This window comes from Ostrea edulis, chromosome 1, assembly GCF_947568905.1.
Source record: "Ostrea edulis chromosome 1, xbOstEdul1.1, whole genome shotgun sequence".
NCBI classification, from domain to species: Eukaryota; Metazoa; Mollusca; class Bivalvia; order Ostreida; family Ostreidae; genus Ostrea; species Ostrea edulis.
The window spans coordinates 96,575,347-96,588,886 of record NC_079164.1 but is presented as its reverse complement, the minus strand read 5'-3'; the positions used below and the strand labels follow the sequence as shown (position 1 = coordinate 96,588,886).

At 36.5% G+C, this 13,540-nt stretch overlaps 1 pseudogene; it reads right to left on the bottom strand.

The window, feature by feature from the left end:
* LOC125672294 (VWFA and cache domain-containing protein 1-like) overlaps positions 1-13,540 on the bottom strand; it is a 71,249-nt pseudogene that overhangs the window by 22,053 nt on the left and 35,656 nt on the right.

The window sequence follows — 13,540 nt, the reverse complement described above, 5'->3', positions numbered from 1 at the left end:
GTTTTACGTCCCTCTCGGGAATATTTCACTCATTTGGAGACGTCACCACTGCCGGTGAAGGGCTGCAAAATTTAGGCCTAATGCTCGGCGCTTAAGGCCATCGAGCAGGGAGGGATCTTTATCGTGCTACACCTGCTGCGACACGGGGCCTCGGTTTTTGCGGTCTCATCCGAAGGACCGCCCCATTTAGTCGCTTCTTACGACAAGCAAGGGGGTACTGAGGACCTATTCTAACCCGGATCCCCACGGGATAATAAAATTCATACCACAAACTTAGTTTGTACCTTCACTGATGCAGTGATGGGCATTTGCACCATACCCCACTAGTAAACTACATCTATGTTTCGCATCTTGATATTTACGAGAGTTCTTTAAGGGAAATTATTTTCTCCCTCAGTGCCCTCGTCCGAAAATAAATATTTTCTTGACTATTTGATAATAAAACAAAACAGAAAAAGTGAATAGGTTGGTTGCGTTCGTTACAACATCGCTTTTAATAAGCAAACATCAAATCGACAAAGCTGAAAAAATCACCAATGAAAACAGATGAATTTCAAAACTGAAAATGGGCTGGGTGGGAGGGAAGGCGAAGGCACAGAAATACAAAAGCGACCTTTGTTGCTTGTAACGAACCTCGCACTGCCCGAACACTGACCAGTAGTAGTATATACTAAGCGCAAAAGCGCTCGTGCATGAGCTCAAAAACCCGCGAAATGTATTTACGGAAAATGACGAAATGTAAAACGTTAAGAAATTAATATAACTTGGACGCATTACGAAACAGGGGTATTGTATTGCAATGCAGGGTACTGATATTATTATAGTACAATGAATGCTAGTCATACATCAAATTTACGTGTCTGCTCTGCATTCTTAAGTTACAAAATATTTTCGAAGGTTAGTTTGAATATTTCTTTGGGGAATACCTTTATTCCTAAGTGCTTTAATTCGATGTCAGGATTGCCCCCAACGTACGAGAAGCTCGGGTAAATAACGAGGAATCCGCTGATGTCTATAACCATACAACTGAAATTCACAAGGTATAATGTCTACTTCCATACAACTGAAATTCACAAGGTATAATGTCTACTTCCATACAACTGAAATTCACAAGGTATAATGTCTACTTCCATACAACTGAAATTCACAAGGTATAATGTCTACACCATACAACTGAAATTCACAAAGGTACAATGTCTACTACCATACAACTGAAATTCACAAGGTACAATGTCTACTACCATACAACTGAAATTCACAAGGTACAATGTCTACTTCCATACAACTGAAATTCACAAGGTATAATGTCTACTACCTTACAACTGAAATTCACAAGGTATAATATCTACTTCCTTACAACTGAAATTCACAAGGTATAATGTCTACTTCCATACAACTGAAATTCACAAAGTACAACGTCTACTTCCATACAACTGAAATTCACAAGGTATAATGTCTGCTACCTTACAACTGAAATTCACAAGGTATAATGTCTACTACCATATAACTGAAATTCACAAGGTATAATGTCTACTTCCTTACAACTGAAATTCACAAGGTATAATGTCTACTTCCATACAACTGAAATTCACAAGGTATAATGTCTACTACCATACAACTGAAATTCACAAAGTACAATGTCTACTTCCATACAACTGAAATTCACAAGGTATAATGTCTACTTCCATACAACTGAAATTCACAAGGTACAATGTCTACTACCATACAACTGAAATTCACAAGGTACAATGTCTACTACCATACAACTGAAATTCACAAGGTACAATGTCTACTACCATACAACTGAAATTCACAAGGTATAATGTCTACTACATAACAACTGAAATTCACAAGGTACAACGTCTACTTCCTTACAACTGAAATTCACAAGGTACAATGTCTACTTCCATACAACTGAAATTCACAAAATACAAGGTTAGGTTTAAATGTGGAATATACTAGTATTTTATACCTTTACAACTCATTATTACTTTAAAACTTTATAATTCTGTGGTAGAATTAGACTCTCTCTCTCTCTCTCTCTCTCTCTCTCTCTCATGTCTTGGAGAAGGATTGGTTGGGTGCGGCAAATTTGAAACAAACAAAAAATAGTACAAGATCTACACTATACTAACTCTAATTAAAACTACTCTTCACAACAAACAATCCTTTTTGGTTTTAATTTCATTCTAATTTGTTTTTAGTGTGTGTTTGTTTTTAACATCGAACGATATAAACACATCAATCACTCGGACCTCCTAATGGTGAAGTCCGAATTTTGATTTCCCCGTTTCCTAGTATTTTTCCACGAGTGGGCGCATTACGCAAGCTACGATTCACGCAGAATTATTGTTTGTATATTTTTGTTTACCGTCCCGCTTGAGTATTTTTCATTCATATGGAGACGTCACCATTGCCGGTGAATGACTGCAACATTACGGCCATTGAGCAGGAAGAGGTCTTTATCGTACCACACCTGCTATGACACGGAACTTCGGTTTTATCCGAATGATCGCCCCATTTAGTCGCTTCTTACGACAAGCAAGGGGTACTGAGGACCTATTCTATCCCGGATCCTCACGAGACTTGTGTTTGTATAAGGTTTTGATGGCTATTGTAAAGAGTTGAATATAGATATACAACGTTTTACATTTTTACGATAGATAGGTTAAAAAATCGAAAAAGTATCACTATTTTACCAAATGCTAGGCTTCTTTACTCAATTCTAGATGTACCTTAGACGTGAAATTCTGCAAGAACTGACATTGAATAATTGTATATTTATGCAAGGAAAGTGCATAATTGGTTTTTAAACTAATAAACTATGGAAATTGTAAAAGATTACGAGGGCGACAAACTAAATAAAAATAAATCGCTCGGGTGCGTTATTTCTTCCACTGATAGGAAACTTCTGGGTCCATTAACTTTCCCTCAGTTGGCGGACGCGAAAACGCAAACATAGATAAGGGCTGACGCGAAAACGCACACACACACACACACACACATTAGTATAGACACTGGCGGACGAAAAACATATCGCCTAATCATTCATAGAAAGGCAATGTCACCACGGGTTGATTTCATGATTTAAAAACAATCACACATCTGTTTATTTTACCTTTGTAGTAGTTTATTAGCATAATACATTGTACATACCTGTATTCGTCACTAGCGCATTCTGGGTAGCTACTCAGAAACATTCTGCTGAAATAGGGGTATGATAATCTATACACTGGACTACGTCCACGATATCGTTGGAAGAGTGCTGACCATTGCTTCTTAAAATAAAAACGATTAAGAAAGAAACTACATTTTTACTCCATAATTCAGGCTGAAAATCCACCATTTATTATAAAAGAATTTTCTATAATTAAGAATAAAAATCCATGATTTTCTTGACTCTACACTGTACAATAAACCATTCTTCAAACGAAATAGAATTTGGTTTATAACGAATCTTCAAATGTAAGATCTAGTGGTTCCTCTTAAAATATCCAATAAAATATTCTTCAAACAAAGTCTGATTTGGTTTATGAATCTACGAATATGATATCTAGTGGTTCATTTTTAATGATTTTCTTTGCGTTTTCCGATCATCACAATGTCTTGTAATAACCCATGCTTACCTGCCCTCGTAGATGGCTTTACACTGGGTCACTACCACCCCGGCTCCCCAGTTATCGACGTACGGAGTAATTACCACATTCTTGCCTTTCTGGGCCACTGTTCTTCTCCACCTAAAATCCGTTTTACAGTATGAAAAATCTTTTCATTGAAAATGAACACGGTCGTTCACATCTCTACATATCTTAAAGTTTACCAAGGCCTCATGAAATGATCGTAGTCCTTTGTAATCTCTACCGCCGGGTATACTCTCACGTGACCATCTCTTGTTCCCATGTAGCGCCATATCACAAACTGGGACTGGTCTTGGTTTTCTTTCCAAAATACCTCCGCTTTGAAAGTAGCCTGAATGCTGCTCTTCACGGTATCCTAATTGAAATGAGTATTTGTAGGTCACCTGAATACAGTTAGATGACCTATTGCAATTGTCTGCGTCTGTCGTGAGTTAACAATTGAACATTTTTAACTTCGTCTTGATAACTACCATTCCAGTTCTTTTTCAAATTTGGTATGATGCTTCGTTGGGACAAGAGGGGCATCAATTGTAATTTGCAGGACTCCTGCACCCCTGGGGTCTTAATGGTGGGACAACAACTGCCCAAAATTGACAAATGTTTAAAAGTATTTTTCTCTAGAGTCACATAATGGAATATTGCCACATGAATATAGGAAGTTGATAATGGAGAAGTTGAAATCATCGCATTTGTCATGCAATTGAGTTGTTATTTGCCGTTGTGGTGGGTTTTTTTTTTTTATCTCTTGATGCCAAACCCCTACCACTGGGATTATCAAATGTACAATTTCGGTAAAGGACTTCCTGTTCTTTCTAAATATACATTTAGTTTCAATTTACTGTGAATAGCACTAAAGAAGATGTTATTTAAGTGTTTTAAAAATAAGCACTTGGTACCGTATAAGTTTTACATTATGACCCCTGGGTCGAGGCCTCTGCTGGTGGACTGTTAGTCCCCGAGGGTCTCTACAGTAGCTAAGTACTTCGTTACTAGCTTGAAAATACGGATGTATATTTAATTGCTGTTATAATATTTAGAAATTCATTTCAAAATTAAGGATTATCTCCCTCATGCATAGCTCTTATCCTTGGACGAATTTGGCTCCACTTGTTTGGCACGCAGTTTTTGGCTATATTTAGATCTTAAACTTCATGGTTATTTCGGATTTCAAACATTTCGGTTGAGCATCACTGAAGAGACATTATTTGTCGAAATGCGCATCTGGTGCATCAAAATTGGTACCGTATAAGTTTTACATATATCAAGTTTGTCCCCGCCCTGGGGTCAGAATCGCTATCTCAGGGATGACGGAATTTACAATTTTGGTAGAGGCCTTCTTGGCCTCACGATAATTTTAGTTTTTCTTAAACATGTGTGATTTTTGAAAATTGGTCAATTTTCGGCAGTTTTTTCCCACTCCCTAAGGCCCTAGTGGTGCAGGAGTCCAGTAAATTACAATTTATGTCCCTCTTCTTCCAAAGATGCTTCATACCAAATTTCAAAAGAATTTGAATGGTAGTTATCAAGAAGTTTAAAAAATAAATTGTTAATGCACGACGGACAACGACGGATGCAGACCAATTGCAATAGGTCACCCGATGTGACCTAAAATGATGAATTTTGCAACCTCAAGGTTTCGACTTTAGGGAGGGTCTAAATAAGTGATAATGTTTAATGATAATACATATATTAAAGCCTTTTGAGGGCAATGGAATTTTAAGAATGCATCTTATCTGATACTGTTGCTGAATATTAGAATTTATCTTAGATATTCAGAACAGGAATTGTTTCTAGATTTTTAGCTCTTGGGACTAGTTATACTTTAACTAGTATGGAAGTAACCGATAAGGTCTGTGGGTCTCTTGTTTATCAAAATATTCTATCCGAAAGACCCATGATTTTCATCATATTAACTACTAGTATATTTATTGATCACAATGTTTAACGGTACTTTTTATCATGTCTCTCCTTTCCAGAAGAGGGACATGCTGTTCTTCTTCAGCTTATCATACAAAGTTTGTCAAGGCCATAACTTGTTTGACTTTTGATATAGGCCTTTTATATTTGGTATGTGGGTATACAATGAAAAGACAGTATGTCGCATGCCTTTTTGATGACCTTTGACTTTGCATGTAAAGGTAAAATAAAAGAATTTTGGGGGTATTTTTTATTGTCCGGACCATAACGTTTTCATCTTTTGACATAGGCCTTTGATATTTGGTATGTTGGTAAGTTTAATCTACTATCATGTACACAGCACTGTTATTTAGTTGAAGCACAAATACATATAAAGGACTGTTATGTACCGTAACTCTTAATTTTTCACTTTCAATACGATCCCTAAAATGTTTTTAAACAAACTATGGAAAATTCAAGGAGAGACATAATTTTTAGTGTGCTAAAACAATTCTTCCTAATTCTTACTTGAAATGAATTTGATTGGATAATACTAGGTACATGTTTAACTTACTTTGAGTTTCAGAGATTTGTCTGCTTGTGTGCTGTACCAATCATTAAGGTAATCGGAGTAATACCTCACTTCCGTCTGAGTTTCTGGTCGATAGAGGTATTCATAAGGGATCACAAACGCATGGGGTGTCAACATTACCATTGACCTTTCTAAAAACATAGTACACAAAAAAATGAGAATAAATGCATGTCATCCTATGCATTTCATGACTATACAGTATACTGTCACACATTATGTGCATACCAAAAAACGAATATTTTAAAAGAAATCCATTTTATTTTTATTTCAAATGAAGGTTCTATTGAAAACAGTTTCTAGTTTGTTGGAAAATACAATGTATCTGCATGGAATACCTTTTGTAGAGTATCTTTGATATTCCCTACACTTCGGTATAGTTTCACCGTTAAACAGTCTGTTGTAGTCCAATCTGTGATAATAGAAGACTCCGTCCTTTGATAGACTTTGCTGATTTGGACGCAAGCGGGACTGCTGGTCATTCTTTCCAAGTACAACACATAATGAAAAGTTTGTTCCCGGTACCTTTACAGAAAGTAGAACTAGAGGCACATTGGCCACAGCCTTCAGAACATAACAAAATATTTTTTAAAAAATATTTTATTATGTATGAAACATAAATAGATTAGGCAGGAGGCTTGCAGCCTATATAAGCCTTCTCCAATAAGGTACAAGGTGATTACATGTCTGTATAATGATGAGCATGAGTATATATACAATATGTATGATAAATATTGACAATATAAAAATCAATACATAATTCAAAAGGATGAAGATAGAATACATGTATCACATAGCATGTCATTAAAACATTGGAAATATTTCGATACAAAATATTTCAATGTGTGCGTACAATGTAGCTTTGACTGTGCAGGCCACCAGAAGAATTTTATTTCATGCTGCACAAAGAGGCTTCTATTTTGATGCAAATCATCTGCCGAAATATAAAACCAGAAAATACCTTGGACATCAACTGCTTGTTTAGACCCCCCCCCCCCCCTTCATATTCTCACATTCTGTCATTTATTTTCCTGGATTTATCCAAACATGCGTTTTTAGGTATGTATATCGTAAGTACGTGTTCTTCAGTAAACATATATATAACTTTTGTCTATATTCTGTGACTTTCTTTATAACTTTTCCCTATATTCTGTAACTTTCTTTATAACTTTTGCCTATATTCTGTAACTTTCTTTATAACTTTTGCCTATATTCTGTAACTTTCTTTATAACTTTTGCCTATATTCTGTAACTTTCTTTAGAACTTTTGCCAATACACTGTATTCTGTAACTTCTTTATAACTTTTGCCTATATTCTGTAACTTTATTCCCATGGGGATCTGGTTTAGAATTGGTCCTCAGTAATCCTTGCTTTTCATAAGAGGTGACTAAATGAGGTGGTCATTCGGATGAGACCGCAAAAACGGATGTCCCGTGTCACAGCAGTTGTGGCATGATAAAGATCTCTCCCTGCTCAAAGGCCGTAAGCGCCGAGCATAGGCCTAAATTTTGCAGCCCTTCACCGGCGATGGTTACATTTCCATATGAATGAAAGATTCTCGAGAGGGACGTTAAACAATATTCAATCAATCTTAAGTTTCTGTCCGTATTGAAGGCTCTAGAAAAAGTGCTTTGCTTTACATGACTATAAATAGCTGTAACCAAAAAATGTCCGGAAAATTGTTTGACCTACTTCTAGCCCTAAAGTAGATCATGGTGCACCAATCCAGCTGAAATGCAAACTCACCCTTACACTTCATGAGCGAAAAATTGTGACCAAATTTAAAAGTCGTACATGCATTTTGTACGCTTTCAGTGTCATACCTTTTTCCAGCTGTAGTCTGCATCTACTTGCTTAGCCTCTATTCCCTCGTATTCCAAAATCCCTCTAGATATCGTTTTTAAATACTTAAACGTGGTGTTTCCACTTTCACCCCTAAAGAAAACAATACGTTTGTCATGACTTCTTATATCAAGCATCACAGATCAGCTGTCATTCACTTCCTTGTAATGTTTTTGTTTGATTATTCGTAGTAGAATTCTTATGTAATTAAAAATATCATTGAAACATTCCGTGCTAGATTATCATTGCATATTTTGAACATAATATTAACTTCACAATTCTATTTCTGAATCCAAACAGTTTTATATATTACCTTTTCATGGAATCAATCATAGGTTTAGCATCGGGACTTGGTTCCAATACATGGATATCTATAGGGTCTGGGTCGCTTGTGATGGCATTTGGAGTGGGTTGTAAATAGTGCACCATAACCCGGCCTTGTCCATCTATCATAAATGCGTATGAAAGTTCTCCTTGCTTAAAGTTCGTAATGTCAGATAATAATTCGTCTAGAAGTATGTCTGTACAGGTGACTCCTACCAAGGTTCCAGATTTGTCCACAGGAAGACAAAGGGAGGTTACCAGGCCTTAAAAGTTACAATGCATTGTTGAATTATCTTTCCAGGCTCCTGCTATATAATAATGATTTTAGTTTACCATGACTTTCAGGTGCATTCTTAGTCTACTATATGCATTAAAGGAACAGTAGTTTTGAAAATGATGGCAACCATTTTTTAAAATGATCTCTCAATGGCACAGGAATATATATTAAAACATTTATTTTGTACAAAAACAAATGAAACCTAATACAATTACGTCATATAACCGCTTATAGTGTAAAGAAACATATCAGGAAGAATTATTGTATTACAATTCAATAATAATTTAATCACCAAAATTACCCATGCCTAATTTCAGGTTAAAATTGTTTTTGAAATAATTAAATACTGGTGTTATTACTGAAATAAATAATATAGAGCAATTTTCATTGAATTCAATTTTGGTGACAAAATGACAGCTAATGCCATTTTAAAGTAGTGGATCTAAGCTCAGAAGCACTAGTAACAGCTTGCATTCACATGACTCAAAGCAGAGAAATCATTTAATAACTTTTAAAGTGATGACATAACATTGATGCTGATTGGATGAAAAATTCGTTTGATTTCTTGGTCAAAAATATTTTGTTCGGAGTTCATCTGCACGCGGGACTATTTTTCTCTGGAATGGGTCTTCCCTGTCCTAATTTAGCGCTATTTATAGAAAGGGAATTTCCACACAATCATGCATTCGTTTTCATTGTTATGACAAATAAACACAACCAAGATATGAATAAAATACAAATTCAAAGAAACAATATGCATAGACTTAGTGATTACGTGGCAGAATAGTCAACTTGATGACGTAGACCACTGACTGGTAGAAGTAGATATTTACACGAGTTCCCGGTATGTATCGTCTGCTTTACGAGTTCAATAACATGGTAGAGGAAGAGGGGACTTTTGCTCTGTGAGATATGAATGAAACTGAATTGCGTTATATGGGGCTCAGTCAACGAGTGCGATTTAGATGATTGATTGATTAAATATTGTTTAACGTCCCTCTCGAGAATATTTCACTGATATGAAGACGTTACAACTGCCGGTGAAGGGCTGCAGAATTTAGGCCTATGCTCGGCGCTTATGGCTTACAAGCAAGGGGGTACTGAGAACCTATTCCAACCTGGATCCCCACAGGACGTGATTTAGATGAAGAGGTGTTGAGGTTTTTACTTGATTTTGAAATGGAGCCAAGTGTTCTACGTCCCCTCCAACACAATGCAGTATACATCCAGTCACCACTTGTTCTCTTTCATTATCACCTGCATATGGTGTTTATATATCTCAACTGATTCGATATGCAAGAGCTTGTTCTGGGTATAGTCAGTTTTTAAATCGAGGTAAGCTACTGACAAACAAGTTGATGGTACAGGGATTTCAACAGTCTCGATTGAAGTCAGCATTTCGCAAATTCTATGGTCGTTATAACGATCTAGTTCGTCAATACAACCTCGCATTGGGTCAAATGCTGTCTGACGTGTTTCATACCGATTGTTAATCCGTTCTTGGCACACTGACTTTGACTGCGAATAACTCCGTTTACCTGATCAGGATATGGGGCTCACGGCGGGTGTGACCGGTCAACAGGGGATGCTTACTCCTCCTAGGTACCTGATCCCACCTCTGGTGTGTCCAGGGGTCCGTGTTTGCCCAACTATCTATTTTGTATTGCTTGTAGGAGTTATGAGATTGATCACTGTTCGTTATCTTCACCTTGCTTTTAATCATTGTACCTTTAATTCGGCATATAATGGGGTTTATCCAATGTGGATAAACTTGGTTATTTTGTGCAGGTCATATTCAAAGCTCCATTTAAATTCTTACTGTTTTAATTAATTTAAATCGGGTTCAGTAGGTATACTAGCTTTCACTTCCTTTAATCTGCGCATGTCTTCTAGATTATTCCTTTCCATTTCGTAGTTTGAAAGGTGCAGACGCACAATGAATTCATCTTTTTCATCGTCAATGCTTGTCGTGTGTCATTTTGCAAGTGCAGTTTATCATTCAAATTGCATTGGCAAAATAGAAATTTAATGTTTTTCATCATTGTGCAGTCAGACAAATTACTCAGTGTGCTACCATCTGTACTTCAGTGTTCTGAAGCGTTATCTGCGCTTTCATATGTATCCTTTTATATATATATATATATATATATATATATAGAGAGAGAGAGAGAGAGAGAGAGAGAGAGAGAGAGAGAGAGAGAGAGAGTGAGGTACCATATGTACCAAAATATATCCTTATATATAGAGGGGTACCATCTGTACCAAAATATATCTATATGTATAAAGGGGTACCGTCTGTACCAAAATATATCTATATGTATAAAGGGGTACCATCTGTACCAAAATATATCTATATCTATAAAGGGGTACCATCTGTACCAAAATATATCTATATGTATAGAGGGGTACCATCTGTACCAAAATATATCTATATGTATAGAGGGGTACTGTACCAAAATATATCTGTATGTATAAAGGGGTACCATCTGTACCAAAATATATCTATATGTATAGAGGGGTACCATCTGTACCAAAATATATCTATATGTATAAAGGGGTACCATCTGTACCAAAATATATCTATATGTATAAAGGGGTACCATATGTACCAAAATATATCTGTATGCATAAAGGGGTACCATCTGTACCAAAATCTACATATGGAGTGGTACCATCTGTACCAAAATTATCTGCTTTTCAAATTTAGTATGGAAGCACCAGCTGTGTTTCCGTATTTATATATATTATTGATACCATCTGTATCCAAAGTAGTTATGTATTTGTTTCGGGGCTGCAAAATTGCCTCCCACCTAGGTTGTGGCGGATGGGTCTTGGGACGACGTCCCGTGACCCATTTGGCATAATTTTGCATAGATTGCTGTCTCCTGGGGGTACTGTTTTTTCCAGGCCCCCTGGATCAAGATGGTACTTCTATTGCTGAATGTTTATGCTGCCAAATATTTCTCATCGGCGCATACATTTGTTCATTATTTGTATTTTCCTGATGTATTTTATTTCTATTAAATGCGTGGCCATGACAAACACGCCAAAACACAATTTTGCTTATTCAATTGTTATCAACTTTAAGGGTGTTTTGATCAATGTGTTCTGTCGTTGTTTATATTGAAACTGTCACAAATTAATCCAATTAATTCTGCATAGTAACTGTACCTGACTTGCACCCACAACCATTGTGTTGTTGATTTCATTGCTACATATATGTATTCCCACGCGCCCTTTCAAAAACGTTAATTCAAGCTTTTTGATGGGAAAAATTATATGTTTATTTCAAAACATAATTAAATGATAAGAAATAAAACTTATAATTCTTTTTTATGCATGTATTTGGACGGGAATTTTTTTTATCTATGTGCTACGCGCATTGACGAGGTTTTCCGTCCAAGTTTTCGTTTGATACATGATACATGTATCAAACAAAGAATTTAAGTTAAATTTCGTAATTACATTAACGAAATGTATTAGGAATTTCATCTACAGAGGATTTTTAAATTTCTGTACCAGTTTTCGTGGATCGCCTATCTACGTATGGAACAGAGAAGACAGGATCGTCTCCTAGGTTGGTGCTGGAAAGGTCTAGGTAATAGGAAGCCATCACAGAGCGAAGCGATGAGTCATTTTGAACGTGAAGGTAAGTTCCTTCCTGTAATATGTAGAGAAAGATCTTTGACAATATTGAATAAGGTCTAATGAATGTCTGTTTTCGTCTCCCACTTAAAGATAGATACATATATCTTGAACTTTTGATAAGTGGGATATTTACAAAGATTCTCCTAAAAATGTCATCCAGAGACAGTTTGCCACGACCTTTTATAACATAGTAATATGCCAAGCGCCTGGCATTAGAAATGAGAGTCATGAGTCTTGCGAACAATACTTTGAAAGCGTACTATGGTATACAGGGTTATTTTCACCTTTCTACATTGCAGACAGTTGCTTCCCGTTTTAAATTCGTTCCAGGCATACTTGTGTTAAAAGAGAGTTATGAGAGAAAACAATTTCGCCCACTCTTAAATTCGCCCAGTGACAACGAGGGCGAAAGGGACGAAAATGAAACGGGACGAATATTTCCCTGTATACAGCATATTGTCACGATAAAAACTTTCACTTTATGAGCCTCGATTACTGTACCGAGGTCAATATTTGTGGCGCTTTTCACACACAGCTGATGACGTCTCAAATAATCTGGAGCGCGTGAGTTCGATTCACAATCGTGTCATGGCCGCATCAAACCAAAGACGTTAAAAAAAAGTTTGTGATTTGACCCACTGTGATGTCACAGGGGTTTCAACAGTCTCGTTTAAAGTCAGCATTTCGCAAATCGTTATAACGATGTAGATTGTCAATACAACCTGCCATTAGATCAAATGCTATATGACAGGTTTCATACCTACTGTTAGGCCGCTCTTTATACACTGATGTTGACTATGGCGTACTCCGTGTGGCTGATCAAGATATACGACTCACGGCGGGTGTGACCAATCGATAGGGAGTGCTTTCTCCTCTTTGGCACCTGATCTCACCTCTGGTATATTCAGGGGTCCATGTTTTTTCAACTCTTTGCCAAATTTTGTATTCCTTATAGGAGTTATGGGATCAATAACTGTAAGTTATCTTCACATTTTCATCCAACAGTAGTGTCCTCGGAAAACGAATCACATTGTTTACGATTTCAAATACTCTGGTTGATGCGTCATCAACAGCAACATCCATTCTTGACAAATTAATTCCTTTGAGTCGAGCTACCAGTTTTACAAAATATCAAGCACCCTGGAATCATAGTCCAACTAGCCAATATAACCGTTATATATTCGATCTAATTATGAAGAAAGGTACGGATCCTCTGCTTCATGGAATTATTTTGAGAACGGCCACAAGAAAGGTAGGTGGAACCGTTAAGAGGGTGAAAGATGAAGATAACGAACTGTAATAAATCTCATAGCTCCTATAAGGAA